Genomic DNA, 20,588 nt, shown 5'->3' with positions numbered 1-20,588 from the left:
TTGAATGAACACTTGATGCATATAATCACAGCAGTATGATGATTCTATGTGTCTACATTAAAACATTCTTCTTCATACTACATTAATATATGCTACTTTTAAACTTTCATGCACAGAGGGAAATCACAACTAATTTAATTTACCAAAAGTGTATTTATTAAACAGTTATTTAGCAGTGGCACAAACATTCATGTCATTTCCAAAACTGAAAGTGCAAGATTGTCAGAGACATTTTAAAACAAGCTATGAGTGCACTTTTGTGCATGATGTCACTAAGATGACATATCAAAACTACACTAAATTAAAGTGAACTTTTTGTACAGAACGCCACTACATTTTAAAACAAATAAAATGCACTTTTGTGCATGATGTCACACAAGATTTTTCAAAAACTGTAAAATAAAAATTAGCTTTATAAAAAAGAAATCAAATTGTGAAAAGATAGATAGATAGATAGTACTTAATGGATTCCCGCCCTCCTCTGCCCCCCCAGATTGGAGTTCTACAGTCTGATGGCGTGTGGGACACAAGAGGATTTGAGTCTATTAGTCCTGCACTTGGGATGAAGCAGTCTAGCACTGAACAGGCTCCTCTGGCTACTCATAACGCTATTCAGAGGGTGACTGGCATCATTCATGATGCTCACTAGTTTTTCCACAGTCCTCTTCTCTGCCCTCGTCACCAGTGAGTCCAGTTTAATTCCGATCGTAGAGCCGGCCCGCCTGATCCGTTTCTCCAGTCTGGAGCTGTCCTTGTTAGATGTACTGCCCCCCCCATCACACTGCGATGTAGAACAGAACACTGGACCCTACTTGTATGGCCACAATGCCTGAACATAAAACAATGGCAACAAAAGCTCAATGAGGTTACTTATGGAAAAGTTAACCGCTTTAGTCTTGGTTTCTTCTGTATGAACTATATGGCACAAATAAGAAGTTCTGAGGTTGCCGAGGTAGTTAAAAAGGTCCTCGGTGGCAAGGCCCCGGGGGCGGATGAGATCCGCCCGGAGTTCCTTAAGGCTCTGGATGTTGTGGGGTTGTCTTGGTTGACAAGACTCTGCAACATCGCGTGGACATCGGGGGCGGTACCTCTGGATTGGCAGACCGGGGTGGTGGTTCCTCTCTTTAAGAAGGGGAACCGGAGGGTGTGTTCCAACTATCGTGGGATCACACTCCTCAGCCTTCCCGGTAAGGTCTATTCAGGTGTACTGGAGAGGAGGCTACGCCGGATAGTCGAACCTCGGATTCAGGAGGAACAGTGTGGTTTTCGTCCTGGTCGTGGAACTGTGGACCAGCTCTATACTCTCGGCAGGGTCCTTGAGGGTGCATGGGAGTTTGCCCAACCAGTCTACATGTGCTTTGTGGACTTGGAGAAGGCATTCGACCGTGTACCCCGGGAAGTCCTGTGGGGAGTGCTCAGAGAGTATGGGGTAACGGACTGTCTTATTGTGGCAGTTCGCTCCCTGTATAATCAGTGTCAGAGCTTGGTCCGCATTGCCGGCAGTAAGTCGGACACGTTTCCAGTGAGGGTTGGACTCCGCCAAGGCTGCCCTTTGTCACCGATTCTGTTCATAACCTTTATGGACAGAATTTCTAGGCGCAGTCAGGGCGTTGAGGGGATCTGGTTTGGTGGCTGCAGGATTAGGTCACTGCTATTTGCAGATGATGTGGTCCTGATGGCTTCCTCCGGCCAAGATCTTCAGCTCTCACTGGATCGGTTCGCAGCCGAGTGAAGCGACTGGGATGGGAATCAGCACCTCCAAGTCCGAGTCCATGGTTCTCTCCCGGAAAAGGGTGGAGTGCCATCTCCGGGTTGGGGAGGAGATCTTGCCCCAAGTAGAGGAGTTCAAGTACCTCGAAGTCTTGTTCACGAGTGGGGGAAGAGTGGATCGTGAGATCGACAGGCGGATCGGTGCGGCGTCTTCAGTAATGCGGACGCTGTATCGATCCGTTGTGGTGAAGAAGGAGCTGAGCCGGAAGGCAAAGCTCTCGATTTACCGGTCGATCTACGTTCCCATCCTCACCTATGGTCATGAGCTTTGGGTCATGACCGAAAGGACAAGATCACGGGTACAAGCGGCTGAAATGAGTTTCGTCCGCCGAGTGGCGGGGCTCTCCCTTAGAGATAGGGTGAGAAGCTCTGTCATTCGGGGGGAGCTCAAAGTAAAGCCGCTGCTCCTCCACATCGAGAGGAGCCAGATGAGGTGGTTCGGGCATCTGGTCAGGATGCCACCCGAACGCCTCCCTAGGAAGGTGTTTCAGGCACGTCCGACCGGTAGGAGGCCACGGGGAAGACCCAGGACACGCTGGGAAGACTATCTCTCCCGGCTGGCCTGGGAACGCCTCGGGATCCCCCGGGAGGAGCTGGACGAAGTGGCTGGGGAGAGGGAAGTCTGGGCTTCCCTGCTTAAGCTGCTGCCCCCGCGACCCGACCTCGGATAAGCGGAAGAAGATGGATGGATGGATGGATGGAAGAAGTTCAAAAAATATACAGTTGCAATTTGTGCATGGTGTGTTGTGCTTGTGACAACAACCAGTGAGTAGTACCAGGTTGTTCAGAGGTTTTGTGCCAAAAACACAAGCCTATCAACGGTGTCTGGTTTAAGAGATGCTCGTTGGCATGTAACTATATTCCCACTGGTACTATACACTTTTACCGATGGGGAACTGGTGGCAGGCACACACATATACTTTTTTGCCACATTTTTTAGGTTTGGGAACATTTCCTCATGGTCGTTTCACCACTGCAGGGGATTTGCTTCACTGTTAACATTAACAGACTGCAAGTAGGCAGACAACTCTTTTTCAATACGCTCTCTCTGTGATAGTGTGCTGGAGGACGATGTTGCTGCTGTTTTAAAGAAGCTTCTGTAACCTATACGTGCTACAAATCAATGCAATATATATATATATATATATGGGGTGTTATGGGCTAGGAACAGAAGACTAGGGTTTCGACTCGGAGAGAGGCAGAGCTTAAATTGCAGTTTGGTTGACACCGTGTATTAGAGAATTTGTGATGGACAGCAGATATGTACACAACAATGAGTTGAATGGCCATTCAACATGAAAGCAATTTGGAAAACAACACAGTTACTATATACATATATTAGTGATGTCCCGATCCAGGTTTTTGCACTTCCGATCCGATACCGATATTGTTTTTGCATTTCCGATCCTATACCGATACTGACCGATACCGATACTGACCGATACTGGCCTATCCGAGCATGTATTAAAGTTTAAAGTTATTTAGCTTACTTAGTTGTCAGAATCATGTTGAAAAGGGTTTTAGTACTCTTGATAACAACTAGCCAGCTGAATTAGGGGAGTTTGAATAATACACAATGGTTGGTAACAAGAAACTGACCTGTTTATTCAAGGATAAACACAAAATAGACAAAATTATACATGACAAACAGAAATGGCATCATTGAACTAGGGCTGGGCGATATGGCCTTTTTTTAATGTTGCGATATTTTAAGGCCATATTGCGATACACAATATATATCTCGATATTTTGCCTTTGCCTTGAATGAACACTTGATGCATATAATCACAGCAGTATGATGATTCTATGTGTTTTGATTGATTGAGACTTTTATTAGTAGGTTGCACAGTGAAGTACATATTCCGTACAATTGACCACTAAATGGTAACACCCGAATAAGTTTTTCAACTTGTTTAAGTCGCGGTCCACTTAAATTGATTCATGATACAGATATATACTATCAGATATATACTATCATCATAATACAGTCATCACACAATATAATCACATTGAATTATTTACATTATTTATAATCCAGGGTGTGGAGGGGGGCGCCGGATGTAAGTGTCAAAAAGACAGCCAAAAGAGTTTGATATGAGAATAAATCTAAAGTTAAAATATAGGGTAGAAATGCACCCATTTGCAGGAAATGTAGTCTTGATTTTCAAAATTTTCTTTCAAGGCTTGCATGTCTACATTAAAACATTCTTCTTCATACTGCATTAATATATGCTACTTTTAAACTTTCATGCAGAGAAGGGAATTACAACTACAAAAATCACAAATTTTTTCATACGGTGTTGATGTGGAACTTTTTGCCTCGGCATTTTGATGGTGTGGACGTGTGGCACCGAATGGAGATAAGCGTTACGACAGACGTTACAATATTTGAACAATGATGACGAAAACTGTTTTCTCTGTCGTGTCCGTGTGTCGAAAATTGTTATGCGCTAATTTTTTTATTTGATTTTGTGCGTGGCATAGATTTGCTATGCGCAGAGGACGCTTAAACAGTGCGCAATTGCACAGGCGAGCACCTTAGAGGGAGCGTTGCTCGCACGGCTGCGCTAGCATCACAGCTAACGTTAGCCATGCTGCTACCTCTCTGCTTGGGGAGGACGTATACGTATGTGATGTATGTCGTGACAGTATGTGACGTGTGTAAGAAGGTGCACTTGCTGTCTGTGAGAGGGAGACACAGGAAAGAGTGAGAAGAGCCTGTCGTGTAATGCCAGCAGCTAAAAGCAACTGCGTGAGAATTCACAGACCTGTGGATGTGTTGAAGGTGTGCTGGAAAATGCGGAACGGAAATTAGGGAGCAGCAGAAAAGTGGAATGTATTATTTAAATCGGTGCGTTGGAAAACACGGACCGGAGTTTTTTTTTTAAACTGGATCTGGATCGGCATTTTCCCATGCCTTGCCGATACGCAATTTTTGGCAAATATCGGCAGCCGATCCGATCCAAATATCGGATCGGGACATCCCTAACATATATACAATTCTAAGTCCATTAATTAGTGTCTCTGGATCTTGTAAAAATATCAGCTCAGACTTAATAGAGTTGTTGAAAAAAGGATAGCATTACAGTCCGTGTACTGCAGGTTAAAGATAAAAAATTTAAAGGGTCGGCTCGAGAGCCTCCTACCCGCCCAGACAGAACAGGTGGTGGGGTTCCTGGCTGGAATCTTCCAAGAACGATCCTTGGACTAGATGCATCTTTTCCTTAGCTCGCCATTAAAAAGGGAAGCCTGGTCAATTCTTCTACAGTCACACACACAGCTTAATGACAAAAAACTTCGGCGCTGGTAGTCGGCTCTCGAGCAGAAATACAATCGGTTTCCCCTCATGTCCTGTCTACTGGCCACTTCCTGCTACCGGCTTACAAGCCATACTTGCCAACCTTGAGACCTCCGATTTCGGGGGGTGGGGGATGGGAGTGGGCGTGGTGGGGCGGGGGGCGTAGTTGGGGGCGTGGGTAAGAGGGGAGGAGTATATTTACAGCTAGAATTCACCAACTCAAGTATTTCATATATATATATATATATATATATATATATATATATATATATATATATATATATATATATATATATATATATATATATATACACAGTATATATACACATACTCACATTCCTTGTCCAATTCCGGGGCAATGGCACCTATCAAATACACAGTAATGAAAACACAGTTGTTCTACTAACTGTACTGTGCTTGCTGGTTTCTAAAAAAACAAAAAAAAAAACATTTGCCTTTCACTATTTGAGTAGCCTTTGTTCTACAAGATAAGCAAGATAATACCAGTCACTGCAAAAGGTATGGATTTGACACTTGCGTTACACCTCCAAGAGTTTTCTTCCTTAGTGGCTCTGTTGGCTCGGATGCTGTTGATGCATCTTGAGGGTGGGAAGCAGCCTACTCAGCTGTGCCCTGGTCAGACTCGGACAGCATTGCCTCCATCTCGGCTAAGGCGCTGCTCTTGATGTCCTCCACCTTTCCTTCTGTGCAGTATGTTGTCTTGAACCTGGGATCCACTAAGCCTGCCATGTCCAGCAGGGCGTTAGTGGAAGGATCAGAAAACTTCTCGCTCAGATAATCTAGGATGGAGGCTTTGATAGACTGGATCAGGGGAGTGTCATCCTCCTGATATGCCAATAGGCTGGACTGGAAGAGATGGAGCACAAGCTTGACATAGGACACTGTGATGTAACTCTCACCTGATAGAGCATCAGTGAATTCCAGGAGGGGTTTGAGAGCCTTGTGCACTAACTCAAGGACTTGCAGGTCTTGCCAGGTGAGAGATGCCGGGTCTTCTTGTCTGCGGCTTAGACTTGAGAAATCGCTTGGTCCTGCTCCAGCACCTGCTCAATCATCTTCTCTTGGGATGCCCACCTGGTAGGAGACTCACTGATTAGCTGGTGTTCAGGTATATTCAGCTCTTGCTGTGCGCTGGCCAGGTCTCTCCTTCTCTTCCAACTGATAGAGAAGCTCCTTACCACATTTTTGCACACAGCAACAGCACAGTCAATGCGGGTGTCCTTCGTGCTTCTCTCTGAGAATGAAAAACAAACACGAGGCAGAGGAAGAAAGAGGACATGAATATCAAAAGTAAAGATACTTAGTGGCAACAGATGGCGCAGGGAAATATACCGGTGTACAAACCTATCCATTCAATTTTTTCTTGCAATTTATGTCTAGTTAGTCAGATATAGCGTCGTAGCTAGTTTGACCCATGTTAAAGTTAAAGTTAAAGTACCAATGATTGTCACACACACACTAGGTGTGGTGAGATTATTCTCTGCATTTGACCCATCACCCTTGATCACCCCCTGGTGTCTCGCTTGCTAGCTGAGTGGCTTCAACGTCAATGAAAGGAGCCCTGTTTTCTCCAAGGGTCAAGGCCGGTAGTGAAGAGGCGGGTTCGCCAGGAAACCCCTGTTGCCGAGTTGTTCCAGTCGCTATCGACTGCAACTTGCGGAACTCAATAGGGTAATCAGACACGCTGTGCCGCCCCTATCTTAGCTTGAGCAGGGTACGTAGTGCCTCACGTCCAGAAGGATTGGTACATGGATCTAAACTTTGATTGATTTTGAAAACGCCTCGTAGGAAGAGCAGACGGCCGACCATCGATTCCACTCGGCCGTGGCCCATGCTGTTGCTAGGTTTAGCAGTCCAAGAGAGTCTCGTCGCTCAGCAGTACACCTGCAGCTGATAAAGGGTAGCAAGCAATCAGCCTCAGGTGCGTCCACTAGCAATGCCTCCAGTCCAAGCCATGTGTATCAGCCTTTCCAAGTTTTCCAGGCTCTAAACCAAAGGCCATGGGCTGAGCCAGGACAGGTGGTGCACTTCCGACTGCAGATTGCAAAATGGTTTTCTTTCCAAGGTTAACAAAAACAACTTTAACTACATACAAAGCTATAAACAAAACTAAGCTCAAGTGTTGCGTAAGCAGTGGTCAAAAAATGTTTTCACCGCCAGTCTCTCAACCCCACATTTGTGCATTCAATTTCACTTGTGCTTTCGTCACAGGTGCTGTAAATGACACACAATGTCAATGACGCTTTCTAATCTCATAAATTAACTTGCAATACATCAAACATGTTTTCATGACAATTCACAAAACAAATAATTTAACTTACTAATATATGCAGTACTAGAGAAATATAAATAACATAAAAATGGCTACCAAAACCATAAAGTTAAAGTACCAATGATTGTCACACACACTAGGTGTGGTGAAATTTGTCCTCTGCATTTGACCCATCCCCTTGTTCACCCCCTGGGAGGTGAGGGGAGCAGTGGGCAGCAGCGGTGCCGCGCCCGGGAATCATTTTTGGTGATTTAACCCTCAATTCCAACACTTGATGCTGAGTGCCAAGCAGGAAGATAATGGGTCCCATTTTTATAGTCTTTGGTATGACTCGGCCGGGGTTTGAACTCACAACCTACCGATCTCAGAGCGGACACTCTAACCACTAGGCCACTGAGTAGGTTAATGATAATAATAATGACCAGAGGTGGGTAGAGTAGCCAGAAATTGTACTCAAGAGTACTGTTACTTTAGAGATTTATTACTCAAGTAAAAGTAAGGAGTAGTCACCCAAATATTTACTTGAATAAAAGTAAAGAGTAGTTTTTTCACAACATACTTAAGTACTGAGTAACTGATGAGTAACCTGTTTAATGATGACGGCAACAAATAATGCACAAAAATCATAAATATAGCAATGAACAAATTCAGAGCCAGGAATATCTCTTACGCAACTAAAACAATATATATTAAATAATTATACATTAACATAAAAAAATTAAGGCAAATTGAGCCACAATAACTTAACAGCACCATAGGCTTAGTAGGCAGAGATTACAAAGGAAAATAACAAGTTTGCCTTTATGCAAACCATAAACTGATAGGTGTGGGCTGCACCTGGGAACATTGATTGATTGATTAAAACTTGTATTAGTAGATTGCACAGTACAGTACATATTCCGTACAATTGACCACTAGACTTAGACTTAGACTTAGACTTCCTTTTTATTGTCATTCAAATTTTAACTTTACAGTACAGATAAGAACGAAATTTCGTTGAATTAGCTCATGGTAGTGCAGGGTAAAAAAGCAATGAGGTGCAGATATAAATAAATAGATTACTGTACAGATAAATATATTGCACTTTTTCATATGCATCCATGTTTATGCTTCGGAGGCTGCGGAACCTCTTCCTAGAGTCCAGCAGTGAAAACAGTCCTGCTGGGCAGATGCAATTTCTGAGACAGAGGGCCATTGGCACACAGGCTTGCTGAGGAATTCAGGGCCACTAAGCCAGAGCTGCGATTTCACGAATGTGCCTACCTTCATGCCACGTAAGGCTGCATCAGCCGGATTCTGCTTGGAACTGATGTCTCCATTGAGATGGTGTTGACAGTTCTTGAATGGTTGCCACTCAGTTCACCACATACGTTTTAAATCGTGCAGTTCTGTTCTCAATGTACTTAAGTACTGTCATACTGTCGGTCCAAAACACAGATTCGCTCAACTGCAGTTGCAACTCAGATGACAGCATTTTGTCGATGCGGACCGCAACCACAGATGCTGCCAGTTCAAGGCGTGGTATTGTCACTGGCTTTAGTGGTGCTACCCTTGCTTTTCCAATAACAACAGAAACCAAGTGCATGGTGTCTTTGTTTGACAGTTTCAGGTATGACACGGCTCCATATCCAAGTTCACTAGCGTCACAGAACTGATGCAATTGAGCTGTGGTCATGTTTCCAAAGTCTTTTGGTGTAAGACACCTTTCAACACTGAAGCTGCTCAGTGATTGAAGATCCTCCAACCATCTTTGCTAGGTCTGAGCCATCTCAATTGGAATGGCTTCATCCCATCCCAGCTTCATTTTGCAGAGCAGCTACAAGATCTGTTTGGGCTTCTTGGTAATTGTCATTCTCCCTGCCAAACTGTCGAATATGGAGCTGACAGCTGAGAGTATTCCACGTCTTGTCATTGGCTTTTGCTTCCTCACAATGCTCAACTTGAAGACTTCCGGTTCCACATCCCACTGCACACCTAAAGCTCTTTCCATTGGGAGCTGTTCACGGCTGAGGTCTAATGTCTTGATTCCTTTTGCCCTGTCCTCTTCGGGGATCACGGCCAGAACATCTCTGTGATTGCAGACGTACTTGTTGGGTCTGAAACCCCCTTTAGCACACACCTCTGTCAGCTGCCTATAGAGGGATTTGGCCTGTTCAACAGTGTGAGTAGACTTTAGGCAGTCGTCAACATAGAAATGTTGTCTTATTGTGCTTATCACATTGTCGGAGTTCAAGTGCTGGTTGTCGTCTGCAGTCTTTAACAGCGCAAATGTGGCACAGCCGGGGGAGGACACTGCACCAAAGATGTGGACCAACATTCTATGCTCAATGAGTTTTTTGGTGAGATCACCATCAGGCCACCAGAGAAAGCGCAAGTAGTTGATGTTTTCCTCAGCGACTCTCACCTGGTGGAACATCCCTTTGATGTCTGTCATTAGAGCAATTGGGCCTTGACAAAAACGCAGGAAAACCCCCAAAAGAGTGTTTGTTAAGTCAGGCCCCTGTAAGAGTTCTTTATTCAGTGATGTTCCTGCATATGTAGCTGCACAATTGAACACCGCTCTAAGGGTTTTCTTTTGTGGATGATAAACTCCATGGTGGGGGAGCGACCAGACTTTTCCAGGTTCTGTGTGCAATTGATCTGGTGGGACAACTTCAGCATGTCCTTCTGCAAAGATCGCGCTCATGAAATCACTGTACTCACTGAAATAAAGTGGATTCCTTCTGAATCACTTTAGCAGGCATTGCACCCTCTGCTGGGCGATTTGCTTGTTGTTGGGCATTTTGACAACATAAGAACGAAAAGGCAATTTCAAGTGGTAGTGCCCATCTTTAAGTTTAGCAAAATTTGATATGATGCCCATGAACTGTTTGTCCTCAACAGACAGTTCAACGCCATGCTGATGTTCAGTGAAAACTTGATTGTACTGTTTCACAAAAAGCTATTCCAAAGCACTTAGAGATTCGATTGACCTGAGCCAAGGCAGTACTCATATTTTGACTCAGCGGGCCATTGATTACCCCCCAAGGCGGGTCCTGACAGCATAGGGCCCAGTACCCTCACTGTTCACAATCCTCCAGGGCTTTAGTGCTTTGGGAGCATTCACACCAATGAGCAGCCCAATACTAGCATCCATTTTTGTTAAATCAACATCTTTTAGGTAAGGCCATCTTTTTATGTCTTCCTGCTTGGTGATGTTGTCTTGTGTCACAAGAATTGTCTTTTGGGTATACACGTCAGGCAATCTCAAATAGTTGTTCTCATTTAAGCAGACACCTCTAGGCCAGTGAGCTTGTGGCAAGTTACTGGTCTCTCTTGGCCCATTGTTTTGAGCAAAATGTCTACTTTCTGTCCAGTGGCATTTAAATCAGTCATTCATGTCTCCAAGCAAAATGTGGCAGAGCTGCCTGGAATAAGGAATGCATACATTTTCACAATTGTGTTGCCTTTATCTAACTTCACTTGCACAGGTACGATAGACAATGCGCACTCTGATGTTCCGGCCCCAGTATGGACTGGAGGGTCCAAGGAGAACAGAGCTGGACACTGGACATTGATGGTTCTGTCCATGGAGCTGTTGCTCGAGATAGTTTTTGATTAGTGCCTGTGTCAATGTGGAGAATAGAATGGTGGTTCTTTTGGCAAATGTTGCATGAGTTCAAACCCCAGGTGAGTCATACCAAAGACTATAAAAATGAGACCCATTACCTCCCTGCTTGGCACTCAGCATCAAGGCTTGGAATTGGGGGTTAAATCACCAAAAATTATTCCCGGGTGCGGCCACCGCTGCTGCTCACTTCTCCCCTCACCTCCCAGGGGGGTGAACAAGGGGATGGGTCAAATGCAGAGGACACATTTCACCACACCTATTGTGTGTGTGTGACTATCAGTGGTACTTTATTTTTAACTTAATGTATGCAGTTTGGGACAGGTCTTACTGATATGCCCTTTCTTTAAGCAGCCAAAGCATAGGCCATTAGTTTGAATAAACTTCCCTTTTTCTGATTTTGGTGTCCGTTTGAATGCATTGCATCTCCAAATGAAATGTTCTTTATTGCAGAATGCACAACTTTTGTCCAAAGAGCTTGCTGCATTTGCATTTGATTGGCTATCAGTTGCCATCGAGGTGGTGTCTGACTCCGACATTAGTCCAACAGTGGTTGCAAAGCTGCTGCCTTTTGGCTTGTGTAACCCGGGTGACAAAACCCCATTTAAATATCCTTTCTATTTATTTTCGTCGTCTAAGCTGTTCTTGCGTGCGTCATTACGTCACGCGGTCACGTGACTTAACGCGGCTGTCAGACGAGCATAAAACCCGGAAGTCGGCTGCTACCGGTGAGAGCGAGAGGAACACACTGCGTGAGGTTGCTGCATGTATGTGACTCGGTTTTACGCTTTAATTATTAAATCAGCCTTCTAAACTAAAATGTAATGATGTTGAACTGTAGGAGCCGACTACCGGAGCAGTGGGTCGTCCGCGGGAGTGTTTGAGAGTGATTTATCTGCGGAATTGGTGAGTTGCATTTGTGTAGCTTTACGTAGCCTAGCCGCTGCATTCGTTTTGAATGGAGCTGTTAGCATCTACTTATATGCCCGGTTTCTCTGAATATTGTTAACCCAATGAATGAAATGTTATCACTGTCAACAATTGTCTGATTGTTCTTGGGTTGTTTTACTTGCTTTGATGGTTATCAGTGCTATGCATCCAAGGCACTTTATGAAGCAGTCCAGTCAACCACTGTCTGCTAGCACTCTATTTGTGGATGCAGTGTTTACATTTTGATACCTTTTAGAGGAATGAATATTTTGATATAACAATTATAATATTTATTCTAATTGGATTTATGAACTATTTATTGTACAATATTAAGGAATATACTTTGCTATTTGAATACAGTAGTATTATTTAGTATTTAGTGTTTGAATGTATTTTCTTTTGTGTGCGCACTGGAAATTTGACTGGTCCTGCCCTTTTATACAGGCCAGGTTGGATGGCGAGCTTAGAGCCCTGAACTAGAGTCTGAAGCTTTATGCCTGGAACCGAACCACCTGAACTGAATCCACCCAACCGAACCCCGGGCTGGTAGGAGGCTTCTCAGCAGCCGCCCTCTGTTTTTCCTTCTTTTTGCCAAAACGCAACAAGTTCATTGCGGTCCTCCTGAACATTCACTTTTCCCCCGTCCCTTCACTAAAACCCCTCTGGACACTGCCACCACAACGTGGACTTTGCGGGGCCTGTTTAATGAACTATGAATTTGTGTTGCGCTTATACCATCGTTGGTATAAAACAAGGACTGAATCACGTACACTGATATTGTAAATAACTGAACATTGTGTGAATTGATGTATATGTGAATGGCCATTTGAATTTACATGTTTAATGTTGTTTGTTATTTTTCCTATTATTCTTTAATATAATTTGGTACCACTTAAATATAAATCCTGTGTTCAGTCTTTATTACTCTCCATTCCTAGAGCTGAGTTTAGTTTCTTCTGATCTAGCCCAGACATATCATTCACTGTTTTATTTAGTACTTGTACAGTGCTTTATTAGAGTAACATACAGGTTACACTTGTATGTGGAGATTAGTTTTAATTTAGATGTTCTTTCATTTGGCGCCTGCATCTCCACAAAGACAGGATTTAATGCAGCCTTTGCTTGTTTTTCAATAAATTGCAGAAAATCTTTGTCTATGATATGGAAGAAAATAACGAAAAGGCCAAATTCAATCAATCGCCACTTGTCGCAAAGTCTGAAAGGTAGTTTTGATACCAGAACTCTCATGTTGGTTACATTTTCAAGCTCTCCAATAAAGTCAGCCTCCATCATTGTCTTAAGAACAATGCATATGCCTGTTTAAACTTTGAAGGGAGATGAAGGTGCTGCTTTAAAGGTTTATCTATGGAGGCAGATGTTCATTTAGTTTTGTTGGCAAAATGCCATTCAAGTTGCTTTTTTGCTTCCATATACCCACTATTTGGGTCCATGTGGTGGATGTAACTCTGAACAAGAGTCTTTGGTTTTCCAGAGGTGAACTGCTCCAGATAATACTTGCATGCTTTCTGTTTTGGCTTCTATTTCTTGCTCAAACGCCTTAAAGGGGAACATTATCACAATTTAAGAAGGGTTAAAACCATTAAAAATCAGTTCCCAGTGGCTTATTTTATTTTTCGAAGTTTTTTTCAACATTTTACCCATCACGCAATATCCCTAAAAAAAGCTTCAAAGTGCCTGATTTTAACCATCGTTATAAACACCCGTCCATTTTTCTGTGACGTCACACAGTGATGCCAATACAAACAAACATGGCGGAAAGAACAGCAAGCTATAGTGACATTAGCTCGGATTCAGACTCGAATTTCAGCGGCTTAAGCGATTCAACAGATTACGAATGTATTGAAACGGATGGTTGTAGTGTGGAGGCAGGTAGCGAAAACGAAATTGAAGAAGAAACTGAAGCTATTGAGCCATATCGGTTTGAACCGTATGCAAGCGAAACCGACAAACGACACGACAGAAAGCGAGGACGAATTGGGCGATCGCCTTCTAACCAACGATTGGTATGTGTTTGTTTGGCATTAAAGGAAACTAACAACTATGAACTAGGTTTACAGCATATGAAATACATTTGGCAACAACATGCACTTTGAGAGTGCAGACAGCCCATTTCAGGCGCGCTAAGAACATATATTTTTCCACGATTTCAGCACTCAGGTTAACCATACCTAAATAGACACAAAATACTGCATTACACAAGACTACCCGAATGTACTCGAATGATTGAAAAAAATAAATGTTTTTAAGCTAAATTGTTGGTAAACACAGTTTATGTATAATAATTTACGTAAAACCGCGAGTAATGAATAAAGTTTTCATCAATTAATATATTCTGTAGACATACCCTCATCCGCTCTCTTTTCCTGAAAGCTGATCTGTCCAGTTTTGGAGTTGATGTCAGCATCTGCTTTGAGTGTCGCAGGATATCCACACATTCTTGCCATCTCTGTCGTAGCATAGCTTTCGTCGGTAAAGTGTGCGAAACAAACGACTGACCATTTCGTCGGCTTTCCCCACACCCTCGTATTTTGAACAAATTTCGTCCAATTTCTTGCCACTTTCGCATCTTTGGGCCACTGGTGCAACTTGAATCCGTCCCTGTTCGTGTTTTTACACCCTCCGACAACACACCGACGAAAGTGAGAAAATGGCGGAATGCTTCCCGATGTGACGTCATCGCTCCGAGAGCGAATAATAGAAAGGCGTTTAATTAGCCAAAATTCACCCATTTAGAGTTCGGAAATCGGTTAAAAAAATATATGGTCTTTTTTCTGCAACATCAAGGTATATATTGACGCTTACATAGGTCTGGTGATAATGTTCCCCTTTAATGAAAGAGCGGAACCTTAATGGGTCACCATCAAAGGCAGGAATGTCAATTGGAGGAAGTAAAGACATCCTGTGCTGTTTAACCAGCATTTCAGTGATGTCATTTTGCTTTTTCATGGCTTCTGCAATAGCACTATGATCAAATTAAATTGTTATGGGGTGTTCTTGTGTTTGCAGCGGGCTTTTAGTTTCTGCTTTAATTCCTGGTGTAAGCAAAGGCTTTGGAGAATGATTTGCATATATTTTTCTTGTCTTAGATCTTGGGGCTGTCCTTGGAACTCTATATTCAGTGGCTGTGATGGAGGAAGAGGATGTTGTTGTTTTTTGCTCACTCACATGTGACTGCTGGTCTTGATTTTGCTCTATTGCAAAATCCTGCTTTTTATCGTCAGCAACAGCCAATTCCGTTCTGAGGGCCAATGTTTTTTTTTTCGCTTTAATTTGTGCTTCTTCAAAATTGAGAGCATACTTTGCCTATAAGGCTTGCGCTTTTGCTTGTAATGTAGCAAGTTCCAATTGAGCTTGTAATTGTACCACAGACGTGTTGGATTTAATGCTTGAGTGTTTGCTGCCAGGTGAACTGGGCGCATTACTGCCGCTTTTGGCCAGCGATGCGCTTTCAGATGACACATTAACTCGCTGATTTACTAGGCCTCACACAGGCCGAGTAAATCCCAGCATACCAATTTCATTGCGCTTCCTTGTGAGAACACTTGAGTTTGCCTCTGCACGTGGCCATCAGTTTACAGTTATTTTTCTGCGGCAACATCATCATTAAAAACTTCTTCCATGTTCAATTTTTGTTTCCTTAACCAACGAAGATTATTTCAAAACTCAAAAGAATTTTGTTTTCTTCACAAACTTGACAAACTTAAGATTTCATTGTCCACTGCTTATTTGCTCTCACTTTAACCATCATATTTGTACATGTCATATTTGCTGATGTTGCTCTATTGTTGTTGTTGTGTTTGTTGTTGTTGTTTTTGTCTCTCTGTCTAATCCCCCTCTTGTCCCCACAATTTCCCCCTCTGTCTTCCTTTTTTTCTCTTTCCATCCTCTCCTGCTACGGCCCGGCTGCACCAAATGATAATATAAATACATTTAATAAAGTCAAATACAAATAAGGCAACAAGAGAAGTATTCTACACTTCTCTTTTGTAAAGTAAATCTGAACAGCCGATAAGGGCATCTACATCAACTATATGATTTGCCTGAGAAGCTGGACAGGACAAAAAAAAAAAAAAAAAAAAAGATTTCATTGTCCACATTTTATGAAATAAAGCGGAGTCTTGTATTCACAAATGGTGCGTCTCTTTCCAAATCCAGTCACCAATCTTTGATTAATGCAGTCGTCAAGTCAGTCCAAGCAGTTGAGTTCTTCATTTTCTCTTTCTTTAAACATTTTTAAATGTTCCTTTAAATGTATCGGGCTTTCCAGGTTCTAAACCAAAGGCCGTGGGCTGAGCCAGGACAGGTGGTGCACTTTCATACGCACTTACGACTACAATTTAAGTCTTTCCAAAAATAGCTTTATTTAAAAAAAAAAAAAAAGGTTTTCTTTCCACGGTTAACAAAAACAACTTTGACTACATACAAAGCTATGAACAAAACTAAGCTCAAGTGTTGCATAAGCAATGGTCAAACATTTTTTTCACCACCAGTCTGTCAACCCCACATTTGTGCAATCAATTTCACCTGTGCACCCCTATATGCTCTCCTCTCAGGTGCTGTAAATGACACACTACGTCAATGACGCTTTCTAATCCCATAAATAAACTTGCAATATATGAAACAAATTATTTGTTTTGTGAATTGTCATGAAAACATAACTTAATAATATATGCAAAGTCCTTTAGAAGTTGACTGGTCTAAGAAGTTGACTGGTCTAACAGTCAACTTCTTTACGGACTTTGGTCTGTTTGGTCAATAACAGTATATAATAAAAATATATATAGATATACACACACACACATATATATATATATATATATGTGTGTGCATATATATATATATATATACACACACACACACACATATATATATATATATGTGTGTGCATATATATATATATATACACACACACATATATATATATATATATATATATATATATATATATATATATACACACATATATACACATTTATGTGTGTATATATATATGTACACACACTAGAGCTGCGCGGATAGGCAATTATTTCATCCGCAACCGCATCACAAATGTCGTCATCCATCCGCCATCACCCGAACCAACATTTTATCAAAACCACACCCGCCCATTGTTATATATCTAATATAGGCGATGCAAGGCATTAGTGAGGTTAGAAAGCTTTTGCCTGTTAAAGAAAGGCTTGGATGGAAGCGGAAGCGGATGGTCCAGGATGGCGGACTAAGCAGCGTGGCTTTTCGGAGAAATTTCACATTTACGACCATATTGATACAAACTAACTTTGAGTTTGGAGTGACGGCGTGTTTACCTGAGGTGAGGACAGAGAGGAGGCTGGCGGGCAGGAGTGGCGAAGGGACCCTGCGGAAGACGTCGGCGGCGAGAGAGAGAGAGGCCCGGCTGGCAGCTAGCAGCAGCTAGCGGAAGCAGGACCACCTCACGAAGATCTTGGGCATCAGACGACATCTATCGGGACCGGGGACAGCCTACACAAGAATAAATGACGTTATTCTGACCGGGCTTAATATAAAGCCCCGTTCATATGCTCGGGCGGTGACTGCTAATGGTGGAGAGGAGCCCGGGAGTTTGGACATCTCCACAGAGAGGCAAGTGGCAACATTCATGGAGTCAAAAGGTATATTCATGGACATGGCAAATGTGGAAGCTTGCCAGCCACTCCATAAGAAGAAGGATAATTCGGCACCAGTAATAATAATGACATTTGTCAATAGGAAACATAAAACTGCATTACTAAAACAAGGGAGGAAGCTGAAAGGAACAGACGTGTACATAAATGAACATTTAACAAAGAAAAACGCAGACATAGCCAGAAAAGCACGTAGCTTAAGGAAACAAGGAAAAATACAACAAACATGGACAGCAAACTGCAAAATATTTATTAAACTAAATGGAACACCAGAGGAAGCAAGAGTAATAGTCATAAGGAAAATAGCAGAGCTGGATAAATTTCAATAACGATAAAAAAATTAAACACAACCATGACACAAACAAACAATAATCAATCAAACAGAGAATTTATAACCTTTTCCAGCATTGAATATAACAGGACGGAATTGGACAGTGCTATAGATCCAGACACACATTTTTTTTCTCACATGGACAATAATTGTTTATATTATACAGAAGTACAGTACAACACCAACATTAATTCCAATAACAAACTGTCAATTATTCACATTAACTGCAGAAGCTTGTATGCCAATTTTAACAATATGAAATCATTTTTGGAACAATTTAAAGAACCTTTCAAAATTATCGCTGTATCAGAGACATGGATGGATCCAAAAAAAGGAATGGACTTTGGACTAGAAGGATATGAACTCAATTATATTAATAGAGTAAATAAGAATGGAGGCGGAGTTGCTGTATATGTGATGAAGGACTTCCATTACAAGGTGGTAAAAAACATGTCACTGGCTATTGACAATGTTTTAGAGTGTATAACCATTGAGATATGTCATGAAAGAAGTAGAAATGTATTGATCAGTTGTATATATAGGGCACCCAACTCAAGTATTGAAGGATTTGAAGACTGGATTAAGGGAACTTTCAATGGAATCAGTCAAAAAGTACTTTTTTTATGTGGAGACTTCAACATTGATCTCTTGAACCCCAACAAGCAAAAGTCCATTAATGATTTCACAGATACAATGTATAGTATGAGTTTGTATCCCCAAATCACAAGGCCAACCAGAATTGCAAGTCACAGTGCTACACTTATTGACAATATCTTCACTAATGTCTTTGAAAATAACACAACAAGTGGACTGTTAACAACCGACATCAGCGACCATCTGCCAGTCTTTACTATTTATGATGGGAACTACAGGAAGAAGAATATTGACAAAAAGACATTTCAAAGACTATGCACAGAGGAAGGAATGATTTCCTTCAGGAAGGATCTGAGGAAACAAATTTGGGACAACGTATATAATGAAGATGATGTAGATGATGCATATGGGAATTTTGTTAACACCTTTCTTACACTCTATGATAAACATTGCCCATGGAAAGAACGTAGTAAGAAGCAAAAGAAAAACAACCAACCATGGATGACAAAAGGACTGAAAAATGCTTGTCACAAAAAAAACACATTGTATCGAATATTTATAACACAGAGATCTATAGAGGCAGAAAATAAGTATAAGAAATATAAAAACAAACTAATTGGTATACTACGAACATGTAAGAAGGAATACTACAGTCAATTATTAAACAAGAACAAAAACAACATGAGAGCAACATGGGGCATCCTAAATAGCATAATTAAAAATGGTGCTAAGAAAGATTACCCCCAGTACTTTCTAGATGGAAATACAAAAAAATGACAATATGAACCAAATAGCGGAACGTTTCAATGATTATTTTGTTAATATCGGAAAAAATCTGGATCAAAGAATTCCAAATGCAGATGATGGGTCAGTTGAGGCCTTGAGTGAGCTCATAGACAGAAATCCCAATTCCATGTTTCTTAAAAGTGTAACAAAAGAAGAAATAATCAAAATTGTAAAAAATTGTAAATCCAAGACCTCAACCGACTGTCATGGAATAGATATGGTAACGATAAAAAAGGTTATACAAGACATTTCAGAACCTCTGACATATATCACCAATGTATCATTTTTAACCGGTAAATTCCCTGATATAATGAAAATTGCAAAAGTCGTACCAATTTATAAGAATGGAGACGTACACCAGTTTACTAACTACAGACCAGTTTCATTACTTCCACAATTCTCCAAAATCTTGGAAAAATTATTCAATAGTCGATTAGATTTATTTATTAACAAAAGTGGGACGCTTGTGGAGAACCAATATGGATTCCGAGCAAATATCTCAACATCAATAGCACTAACCAAAATAACAGAGGAAATTACCAATGCAATAGATGGTAAAGAATGTGCGGCCGCAGTATTCATGGACTTATTAACAAAAGCATTTGACACAATTAATCATGATATTTTAATACGAAAATTAGAACGATATGGCATCAGAGGTTTGGTATTGAATTGGGTAAGAAGTTATTTAACCAACAGGAAGCAATATGTAAATATGGGTGAAAATATGTCAACACGGCTAGATATATCCTGTGGTGTACCCCAGGGGTCAATACTGGGACCAAGATTGTTCAATCTTTATATAAACGACATTTGTAAGGTTACGAAGGACTTAAAGTTGGTTTTATTTGCAGACGACACAACTGCTCTCTGTTCAGGAGAGAGCACACAGAAGATAATACAAATAATAACTGAAGAAATGAACAAATTAAAAAGATGGTTTGACAAAAACAGATCTTTGAATCTCAGTAAAACTAAAATAATGTTATTTGGTAATAGTAGAAAAGAGCATCATACACAAATACAAATAGACGAAGTAGACATAGAAAGGGTAAAAGAAACTAGATTTTTGGGAGTATTAATAGATGATCAAATGAACTGGAAATCTCATATACAAAACATACAACATAAGGTGGCAAAAAACATTTCAATAATGAATAAAGCAAAATATGTCCTGGGCCAAAAATCACTGCATATTCTCTACTGCTCGCTAGTGTTACCATATCTGAGTTATTGTGCAGAAATATGGGGAAATAACTACAAATGTGCGCTACATTCGCTAACCGTGTTACAAAAAAGATCAGTTAGAATAATAC

The 20,588-nt window shown here is 41.5% G+C and overlaps 1 long non-coding RNA gene across 1 annotated transcript in view; it reads left to right on the top strand.

Moving 5' to 3' along the window:
• Positions 1-15,905, top strand: part of LOC133606868 (uncharacterized) — a 123,312-nt gene extending 107,407 nt beyond the window's left edge. Inside the window, exon 3 of the long non-coding RNA XR_009815315.2 lies at positions 15,006-15,905. This is a non-coding gene — a long non-coding RNA (uncharacterized lncRNA). The remainder of the gene's footprint in view (positions 1-15,005) is intronic.
• The last annotated feature ends 4,683 nt before the right edge of the window (positions 15,906-20,588 follow it).

Source organism: Nerophis lumbriciformis, linkage group LG05, assembly GCF_033978685.3.
Source record: "Nerophis lumbriciformis linkage group LG05, RoL_Nlum_v2.1, whole genome shotgun sequence".
NCBI lineage: Eukaryota > Metazoa > Chordata > Actinopteri > Syngnathiformes > Syngnathidae > Nerophis > Nerophis lumbriciformis.
This window is presented reverse-complemented; position numbering and strand designations above follow the sequence as displayed.